The following is a 9,511-nucleotide window of genomic DNA, read 5'->3' on the forward strand; positions in this document are numbered from 1 at the left end:
TTAAGATTCCCTCTGGATATATGTCTGGGAGTGGGATTGCTGGATCATATGGTAGGCCTATTTTTAGTCTTTCAAGGAACCTTCATACTGTTTTCCATAATGGCTGCGTCAAACTACATTCCCACCAACAATATAGGAGGGTTCCCTTTTCTCCACACCCTCTCCAGCATATATTGTTTGTAGACTTTTGAATGATGGCCATTCTGACTAGTGTGGGTGATACCTCATTGTAGTTTTGTTGTAGTTCTCTGATAATTAGTGATACTGAGCATTTTTTCATGTGCCTGTTGGCCATTTGTGTATCTTCGTTGAAATTGCTTGTTTAGGCCTTCTGCCCATTTTTGGATTGGGTGTTTTTTTTTTTTTTTTCTTAAGTTGTATGAGCTGTTTATATATTCTGGAAATTAAGCCCCTGAAGTCTCATCTTTTGCAAATATTTTCTCCTATTCCATAGGTTGTTGTTTTGTTTTGCTTATGATTTCCTTTGCTGTGTAAAAGCTTGTAAGTTTAATTAGGTTCTATTTGTTTATTTTTGCTTTTATTTCTATTGCTTGGGTAGACTGCCCTAGGAGAACATTTCTGAAATGTATGTGAGATAATATTTTGCCTATGTTTTCTTCTAGGAGGTTTACAGTGTCTTGTTGTATGTTTAAGTCTTTAAGCCATTTTGTTTATTTTTGTGTATGGAGTGCGGGAGTATTCTAATTTCATTGATTTATATGCAGCTGTCCAGTTTTCCCAACACCATTTGCTGAAGAGACTGTCTTTACTCCATTGTATGTTGTTGCCTCCTTTGTCAAAGATCAATTTGACAAAAGTTTGTGGGTTTATTTCTGGGCTCTCTATTCTGTTGCATTGATCCATATGTCGTGTTTTTGTACCAATACCATGCTGTTTTGATGACTGTAGCTGCTCTGTAGTATTATCTGAAATCTGGGAGGGTTACTCCTCCAGCTTCATTCTTTTTCTTCAATAATGCTTTAACAGTTCTGGGTCTTGTGTGATTCCATATAAATTTGAGGAATATTTGCTCTAATTCTGTGAAAAATGTCCTGGATAATTTGATAGGGATCTCATTAAATCTGTAGATTGCTTTGGGTAGTATGGCCATTTTAACAATATTAATTCTTCCAATCTAACCCTAACATATTTGCATTTAATTACTTGGTGCTCTACTGGAAGGAAGAGCTTTCTCTTCTCCTATTTTTTTTTTTTTTAACATTTTTTATTGATTTATAATCATTTTACAATGTTGTGTCAAATTCCAGTGTTCAGCACAATTTTTCAGTTATTCATGGACATACACACTCATTGTCACATTTTTTTCTCTGTGAGTTATCATAACCTTTTTTGTATATTTCCCTGTGCTATACAGTGTAGTCTATTCTACAGTTTTGAAATCCCAGTCTATCCCTTCCCACCCTCCACCCCCCTGGTAACCACAAGTCTGTATTCTCTGTCTGTGAGTCTATTTCTGTCCTTTACGCTTTGTTTTTGTTTGTTTGTTTGTTTTTGTTTTTGTTTTTTAGATTCCACATATGAGCGATCTCATATGGTATTTTTCTTTCTCTTTCTGGCTTACTTCACTTAGAATGACATTCTCCAGGAGCATTCATGTTGCTGCAAATGGCATTATGTTGTCGGTTTTTATGGCTGATAGTATTCCATTGTATAAATATACCACATCTTCTTTATCCAGTCCCCTGTTGATGGACATTTAGGCTGTTTCCGTGTTTTGGCTATTGTAAATAGTGCTGCTATGAACATTGGGGTGCAGGTGTCATCCTGAAGTAGAGTTCCTTCTGGATACAAGCCCAGGAGTGGGATTCCTGGGTCATATGGTAAGTCTATTCCTAGTCTTTTGAGGAATCTCCACACTGTTTTCCATAGTGGCTGCACCAAACTGCATTCTCACCAGCAGTGTAGGAGGGTTCCCCTTTCTCCACAGCCTCTCCAGCATTTGTCATTCGTGGATTTTTGAATGACGGCCATTCTGACTGGTGTGAGGTGATACCTCATTGTAGTTTTGATTTGCATTTCTCTGATAATTAGTGATATTGAGCATTTTTTCATGTGCTTTTTGATCATTTGTATGTCTTCCTTGGAGAATTGCTTGTTTAGGTCTTCTGCCCATTTTTGGATAGGGTTGTTTATTTTTTTCTTATTGAGTCATATGAGTTGCTTATATATTCTGGAGATCAAGCCTTTGTCGGTTTCACTTGCAAAAATTTTCTCCCATTCTGTAGGTTTTCTTCTTGTTTTACTTCTGGTTTCCTTTGCTGTGCAGAAGCTTGTAAGTTTCATTAGGTCCCATTTGTTTATTCTTGCTTTTATTTCTTCTAGGAGAAAATTTTTGAGATGTATGTCAGATAATGTTTTGCCTATGTTTTCCTCTAGGAGGTTTATTGTATCTTGTCTTATGTTTAAGTCTTTAATCCATTTTGAGTTGATTTTTGTATATGGTGTAAGGGAGTGTTCTAGCTTCATTGTTTTACATGCTGCTGTCCAGTTTTCCCAACACCATTTGCTGAAGAGACTGTCTTCATTCCAATGTATATTCTTGCCTCCTTTGTCAAAGATGAGTTGACCAAAAGTTTGTGGGTTCATTTCTGGGCTCTCTATTCTGTTCCATTGGTCTATATGTCTGTTTTGGTACCAATACCATGCTGTCTTGATGACTGTAGCTCTATAGTATTGTCTGAAGTCTGGGAGAGTTATTCCTCCAGCCTCTTTCTTTCTCTTCAGTAATGCTTTGGCAATTCTAGGTCTTTAATGGTTCCATATGAATTTTATTATGATTTTTTCTAGTTCTGTGAAATATGTCCTGGGTAATTGGATAGGGATTGCATTAAATCTGTAGATTGCCTTGGGCAGTGTGACCATTTTAACAATATTGATTCTTCCAATCCAAGAGCATGGAATATCTTTCCATTTTTTAAAGTCTTCTTTAATTTCCTTCATCAATGGTTTACAATTTTCTGTGTATAATTCTTTCACCTCCTTGGTTAGATTTATTCCCAGATATTTTATTACTTTGGGTGCTATTTTAAAGGGGATTGTTTCTTTACTTTCTTCTTCTGTTGATTTATCGTTAGTGTAAAGAAATGCAACTGATTTTTGAACGTTAATTTTGTAACCTGCTACCTTGCTGAATTCTTCAATCAGCTCTAGTAGCTTTTGTGTGGACCTTTTAGGGTTTTCTATATATAGTAACATGTCATCAGCATATAATGACACTTTTACCTCTTCTTTTCCAATTTGGATCCCTTTTATTTCTTTCTCTTGCCTGACTGCTGTGGCTAGGACTTCCAGGACTATGTTGAATAGGAGTGGTGATAGTGGGCATCCTTGTCTTGTCCCAGATTTTAGTGGGAAGCTTTTGAGTTTTTCACCGTTGAGTACTATGCTGGCTGTAGGTTTGTCATATATAGCTTTTATTATGTTGAGATATGTTCCCTCTATACCCACTTTGGCGAGAGTTTTTATCATAAATTGGTGTTGAATTTTATCAAATGTTTTTTCTGCATCGATTGAGATGATCATGTGGTTTTTGTCCTTTCTCTTGTTGATGTGATGTATTACACTGATTGATTTGCGTATGATAAACCAGCCTTGTGTCCCTGGGATGAACCCCACTTGGTCATGATGTATAATCTTTTTTATGTGTTGTTGGATTCTATTTGCTAAAATTTTGGTGAGGATTTTGGTGTCTATGTTCATCAGTGATATTGGCCTATAATTCTCTTTTTTTGTAGTGTCTTTGCCTGGTTTTGGTATCAGGGTGATGGTGGCTTCATAGAATGAGTTTGGGAGTATTCCCTCCTTTTCAATCGTCTGGAAGAGTTTGAGAAGGACTGGTATGAGTTCTTCTTTGTATGTTTGGTAGAATTCCCTGGTGAAGCCGTCCGGTCCTGGACTTTTATTTGTAGGGAGGTTTTTAATTGCTATTTCTATTTCCTTTCTAGTGATCGGATTGTTCAAGTGTTCAGATTCTTCTTGATTCAGTTTTGGTGGACAGTATGTTTCCAGAAACTTGTCCATCTCCTCTAGGTTATCCAGTTTGGTTCCATATAGTTTTTCATAATATTCTCTTATGATATTCTGTATTTCTATTTTGTTTGTTGTAATTTCTCCATTTTCCTTTCTTATTTTGCTAATTTGTGCTCTCTCTTTTTTCTTCTTTGTGAGTTTGGCCAGAGGTTTGTCGATTTTATTTACTTTTTCAAAAAAACAGCTTTTGGTTTGGTTGATTTTTTCTATGGTCTTGTTAATCTCTATTGTATTTAATTCCCCTCTGATCTTTATTATTTCCTTCCTTCTGCTGCTTTTTGGGGCTTTTTGTTCTTCTTTTTCTAATTCATTCAGGTGGTGGGTTAAATTGTTTATTTGAGATTGTTCTTCTTTTTTGAGGAAGGCCTGTATCGCTATAAACTTCCCTCTTAGCACTGCCTTTGCTGTGTCCCATAGGTTTTGAGTGGTTGTGCTTTCATTATCATTTGTCTCTAGGTATTTTTTAATTTCAGCTTTGATTTCCTCATTGATCCATTGTTTTTTCAATAACATATTGTTTAATCTCCATGCTTTCCTTTTTTTCTCCTTTGTTTCTCTGTTGTTGATTTCCAGTTTCATGGCATTGTGGTCAGTAAAGATGCTTGAGATAATTTCTATCTTCTTAAAATTGTTGAGGTTTCTTTTGTGCCCAAGTACATGATCGATCCTGGAAAATGTTCCATGTGCACTTGAAAAGAATGTATATCCTATTTTTTGGGGGTGTAATGCTCTGAAAATATCCACCAAATCTAGTTTTTCTATTGTAGTATTTAATTTCTCTGTTGCCTTGTTTATTTTCTGTCTGGAAGATCTGTCTAGTGATGTTAATGCAGTGTTAAAATCTCCAACTATGATTGTATTCCCATCAATATCCCCCTTTATCTCTGTTAGTAATTCTTGTATGTACTTAGGTGCTCCTATATTGGGTGCATATATATTAACGAGTGTAATATCCTCATCTTGTATCACTCCTTTAATCATTATAAAATGTCCTTCTTTATCTTTCTTTATGGCCTTTGTTTTAAAGTCTATTTTGTGTGAAATCAGTACTGCAACACCTGCTTTTTTGGCTTTTCCATTTGCATGGAATATCCTTTTCCATCCTTTCACTCTCAATCTATATGTGTCCTTCTCCCTAAAGTGGGTCTCTTGTATGCAGCATATTGAAGGTTCTTGCTTTATTATCCAGTCTGCCACTCTGTGTCTTTTGACTGGAGCATTTAGTCCATTAACATTTACAGTAATTAATGATAGATGTGTGTTTATTGCCATTTTGAACTTATCTTTGCAGTTGAATTGGTATATCCTCTTTGTTCCTTTCTTCTTCCTTTTGTGGTTTGGTAATTTTCCTTTGTATTATCATGGATTTTATTTAATTTTTGTGACTCCTTTGTAAATTTTTGGCTTGTGGTTACCCTTTTTTGTAAATCAATCAACCCATTACTATAACTGTTTTTATTAAACTGATAGTAACATGATCTCAAACCCATCCTACTGTTAAAAAAATTTAAAAGAGAAAGAAAAAAATATTCTGTATTTCCCTGCCTCCCTCTCCCACTCTCAGTGATTTGTATGTCTTCTTTTATAATTTCATGTTTACTTTATTTGTAATTCATGAGTTATCACCTTTCCAGTTGTGCATTTCTCATTTCTGTAGCATCCTGCTGCTTTTCTATTTAGAATAGCCCTTTCAATATTTCTTTTAGCATGGGTTTAGTGTTGCTAAACTCCTGCAGCTTTTTTTTGTCTGTGAAACTCTGTTTCTCCTTCTATCCTCAAGGATAGCCTTGCTGGATAAAGGATCCTAGGCTGCATCTTTTTTTCATTCAGGGCTTTGAATATATCTTGCCACTCCCTTCTGGCCTGTAGTGTTTGTGTAGAGAAATCAGCTGAGAGCCTTATGGGGGTTCCCTTGTAACTTACTCTTTGCTTTTCTCTTGCTGCCTTTAGAATCATTTCTTTATCCTTGACTCTGGCCATCTTGATTATGATATGTCTTGGTGTGGGTCTATTTGGGTTCTTCCTGTTTGGGACCCTCTGAGCTTCCTGTACTTGGATATCTGATTCCTTCTTTAAGTTTGGGAAGTTTTCAGTCATGATTTCTTCAAAAACCTTTTCAATCCCCTTTGATCTTTCTTCTCCTTCTGGGACCCCTATTATGCAAAGATTGGGACGCTTTATATTATCCCATAGGTCCCTTATGCTATTTTCATTATTTTTTATTTGCTTATCTTGTAGTTCTTCTGAATGGGTGCTTTCTATTGCCCTGTCTTCTAGATCACTAATTCGTTCCTCTGCATTATCTAGTCGGCTTTGCATAGCTATTAGATCATTCCTCATCTCTGTCAATGAGTTTATCCATTCTACTTGGCTCTTCTTTATAGCTTCAATTTCATTTTTGACATATTTTATATCTCTAAACACTATGTCTTTTAATTCCTTCAGCAATTTGATCACTCCTTTTTTGAAATCTTGATCTAGTAGGCTATCGATGTCTATTTCGTTGATCTTTCTTTCAGGAGATTTCTCTTGTTCTTTTAATTGGGAAAGGTTTTTCTGCTTCTTCATCTTGCTCGTACCTCTTTGGCACTGTGGTTTATGGAGTATCAGTTGTTTATTTTGGTCCTTAAGGATTTTATCTATCTGATGCCTATTTAGGAATAGAACTTAGGAAAAAAAGAAAAAAAAATGAGAGAGAGAGAAAGAATTTTAAAAGAAGGGAGAAAGAGGGTTTGAAAACAGTGTATAATGAATAATAGAAGAGTGAGTTGAAGCAGAGTATTAATTGGGTTGAGACGTCCTTTTAAAACCTTTACAAAAAAGGGGGGGGAGATGAATAGATATATTTGAAACCTGTGTCTAATCAATAGCAGGACATCAAAACCCAAGAGAAATAGAAATGAATTAAGAAGTAAAGATTAAGAGAGTAATAGAAAGTAGAACAGGTAAAAAAGATTAAAAAAAAAGGGGGGGGGTTTGTCGGTGTTCTCCTGGAGTCTGTGTGCTTTTAATGTGAGGTCTTTCTGTCTTCGTCCTGTTTTGGAAGCTCAGCTTGCTGTTTTCAGAGGCCCTCCGTTGGCGCCCTCTTCTGTGCTGCTCCCAGCACCGGTCGGCAAGCAGATCGCGCCTCCTCCTAACACTGGGTCAGGTGCAGCTCTCTGCTGTGGGCGGGCGGGTCGCTGCCCCTCCGGATGCCGCAGTCAGATGTTGCAGACTGGCCGAGTAGGAGGGCGGGTCGTGCCCCCTCCCAGCACCTCGGTCAGGGGCTGTGTTCCTGCCCGAAAGGCGGGGGGGCCGCTCTCGCTCTACCTGCGCCGCCGCCGGTAGCTCCTCTGCTCTGTGCGGCTGCGCGCTCCGCCCTGGTCGGGGCTCCGCGCGGGTGGGCTCGGGGAAGACCGAAGGACAGCCCTGTCCCTGCTCCGAGCCAGAACCCAGCTCCCTGTTTGTCTTTGTGGAGCAAGTTCTCTGAGGGACCAGGATGGAAGGATCCTATCTGCCCCGGGCTGCAGGCCAGTCTCAGTCTGGCCTTTGAGGCTGCTAAGCCCTTCGGTGCGGATGCGGGTTTCACCCCCGCCCCCGCCCCCGCCCCCGCCTGGGTGCTAAGTGCGGAGGATATGGCGGCTGTGCCTGAGCCCCGCCTCTCTTCCCCTGAAAACTTTCCGTGGGTTTTCAGAGATGGGGGTGTGCACCCTCCCCCCGAGAGCACATCAACCTTGCTGTTTTATGGAGGGCCCAGGTTGTTCTGCCCTGTGCACCCACAGCCACGGCGCGCAGCCCCTTGTGTTCCCCCGGGGCTGCCTCCGTGCAGCCACTTCTGTCCTCCGCCCGGCTTGTGCAGCCTGGCCCTGCCCGCCGCTGCCGGCCCGCGCCTCAGGCTGGGTGTCGGGGGGACACTCTGTGTCCATTTAACTTAGTTCTGTTAGTCAAGGGCTGCTCTGTACAGATCCGAGCCTCGGAGGCTCCCCCTCCGTCCCGCTGGCCTCTCAGTTGGAGAGGGGAGACCCAGCGAGCGAGCGCCAGTCCTCCTTTGCCGCTCCCTCCCCGCGGGACCCGTCCCGCGCTGCTTTGCCTTTTGTTCTTTCTTTTTTCCTTTTCTCCTACCAGATTTTTGGCGTCTTTATCTTTTGAAGAGGGCGATGTTCTGTCAGAGTTCCGCAGGTGCTCTGGTTGGCTGAGTGGGTCTGTAGAGGTGGGTCTTTGTGGGAGAGGGTGACCTGCGAGCGTCCTTCTACTCCGCCATCTTCTCCGTCTCCCCCTCTCCTATTTTTTTTTTTCAAGTACAGTTTAGTCTCAAAATGTTTGTTCAGTTTTAAACATTTTTCCTGAAGTAGTTTATTTTTCTTATTATGTTATCACCCTATCAGGTTTTCAAACACACATACTTGTTTGTTACATTTTTCTCCCTGCCCCATTCATCCTCCAATCCAAGGCGTTCTTGAGATTGAGAATCGTATATTATTATTCATAACTGAAATCTGTGCTTGGTACATCGTGTTTCATAAATGTTTGTTTTAGTGAATTAATATATTTTATCATTCAACCAAGAAAAAGTAGACTCATGGGTTCTTCAGAAATATAGTATTATTGATTTTGATGCTCCAAACTTCCTAATATGGCCAGAGGGGCGCTCCTTCAAGCTAGTTCCTCAGTCCTTTTGATATGTCATAGTAATTGCTTGTGCACTTCCATTTTTTGACAAAGAATAATGTACCAGGCTCGTCTTATATTTTCCTTGCCCTGCTCCACAATCAGTGATTTCTGTATAAGAGTTCTTTTAGTAGATGTCACTTAGAAGCTAACATTGGCACCAGGTTTCCACATGAATACTGGAGTGTCATTGCTTCTAGGTATTTTTAGCAGACTAGGATATATTTATACGAATATATATATATGTACATGGGGAATATGTATATGTATATATATTACATATATTTTAAGAATCATGAATTCAGTTGAAACTTTTAATTCCAGTCCAATATACAGGTTCTTCTTTGCCTTCCTTTCATTCCACAATTAGGTCTTTCTTCTCCCATGTGGATGAAACGGGCTCCTATTATCTTCAATATACTCTTGACCTCTGAACCACATTGGGGTTAGGGGCGCTCACCCTCCAGCAGCTGAAGAACTGTGTAAAACTGATGGTTGGCCTCCCTATACGTGGTCCCTCTGTATCCATGGTTTTGCACCCACAGATTCAGCCCACTGATTGTGTAGTACTGTATTCATTACTGAAAATCTGCTTATAAGTGCAGTTCAAACCTGCGTTGTTCGAGGTCGGCTGTGTTTTACTCATTTGCTCAGTCCTACAATAAATACAAGTTTCAGAGCTGCTACACCTTTATCAACAACAAACCTAAAGTTCAAGACTTTTGTTGCAGTTCTGGTTTTAAACTGAAGGTACATATTATTTAGATTAGTAACTTGGGTAGATATGTTATCGACTTGAAAGATTCAAAGTCCT

This window comes from Camelus dromedarius, chromosome 2 (assembly GCF_036321535.1).
Source record: "Camelus dromedarius isolate mCamDro1 chromosome 2, mCamDro1.pat, whole genome shotgun sequence".
NCBI classification, from domain to species: Eukaryota; Metazoa; Chordata; class Mammalia; order Artiodactyla; family Camelidae; genus Camelus; species Camelus dromedarius.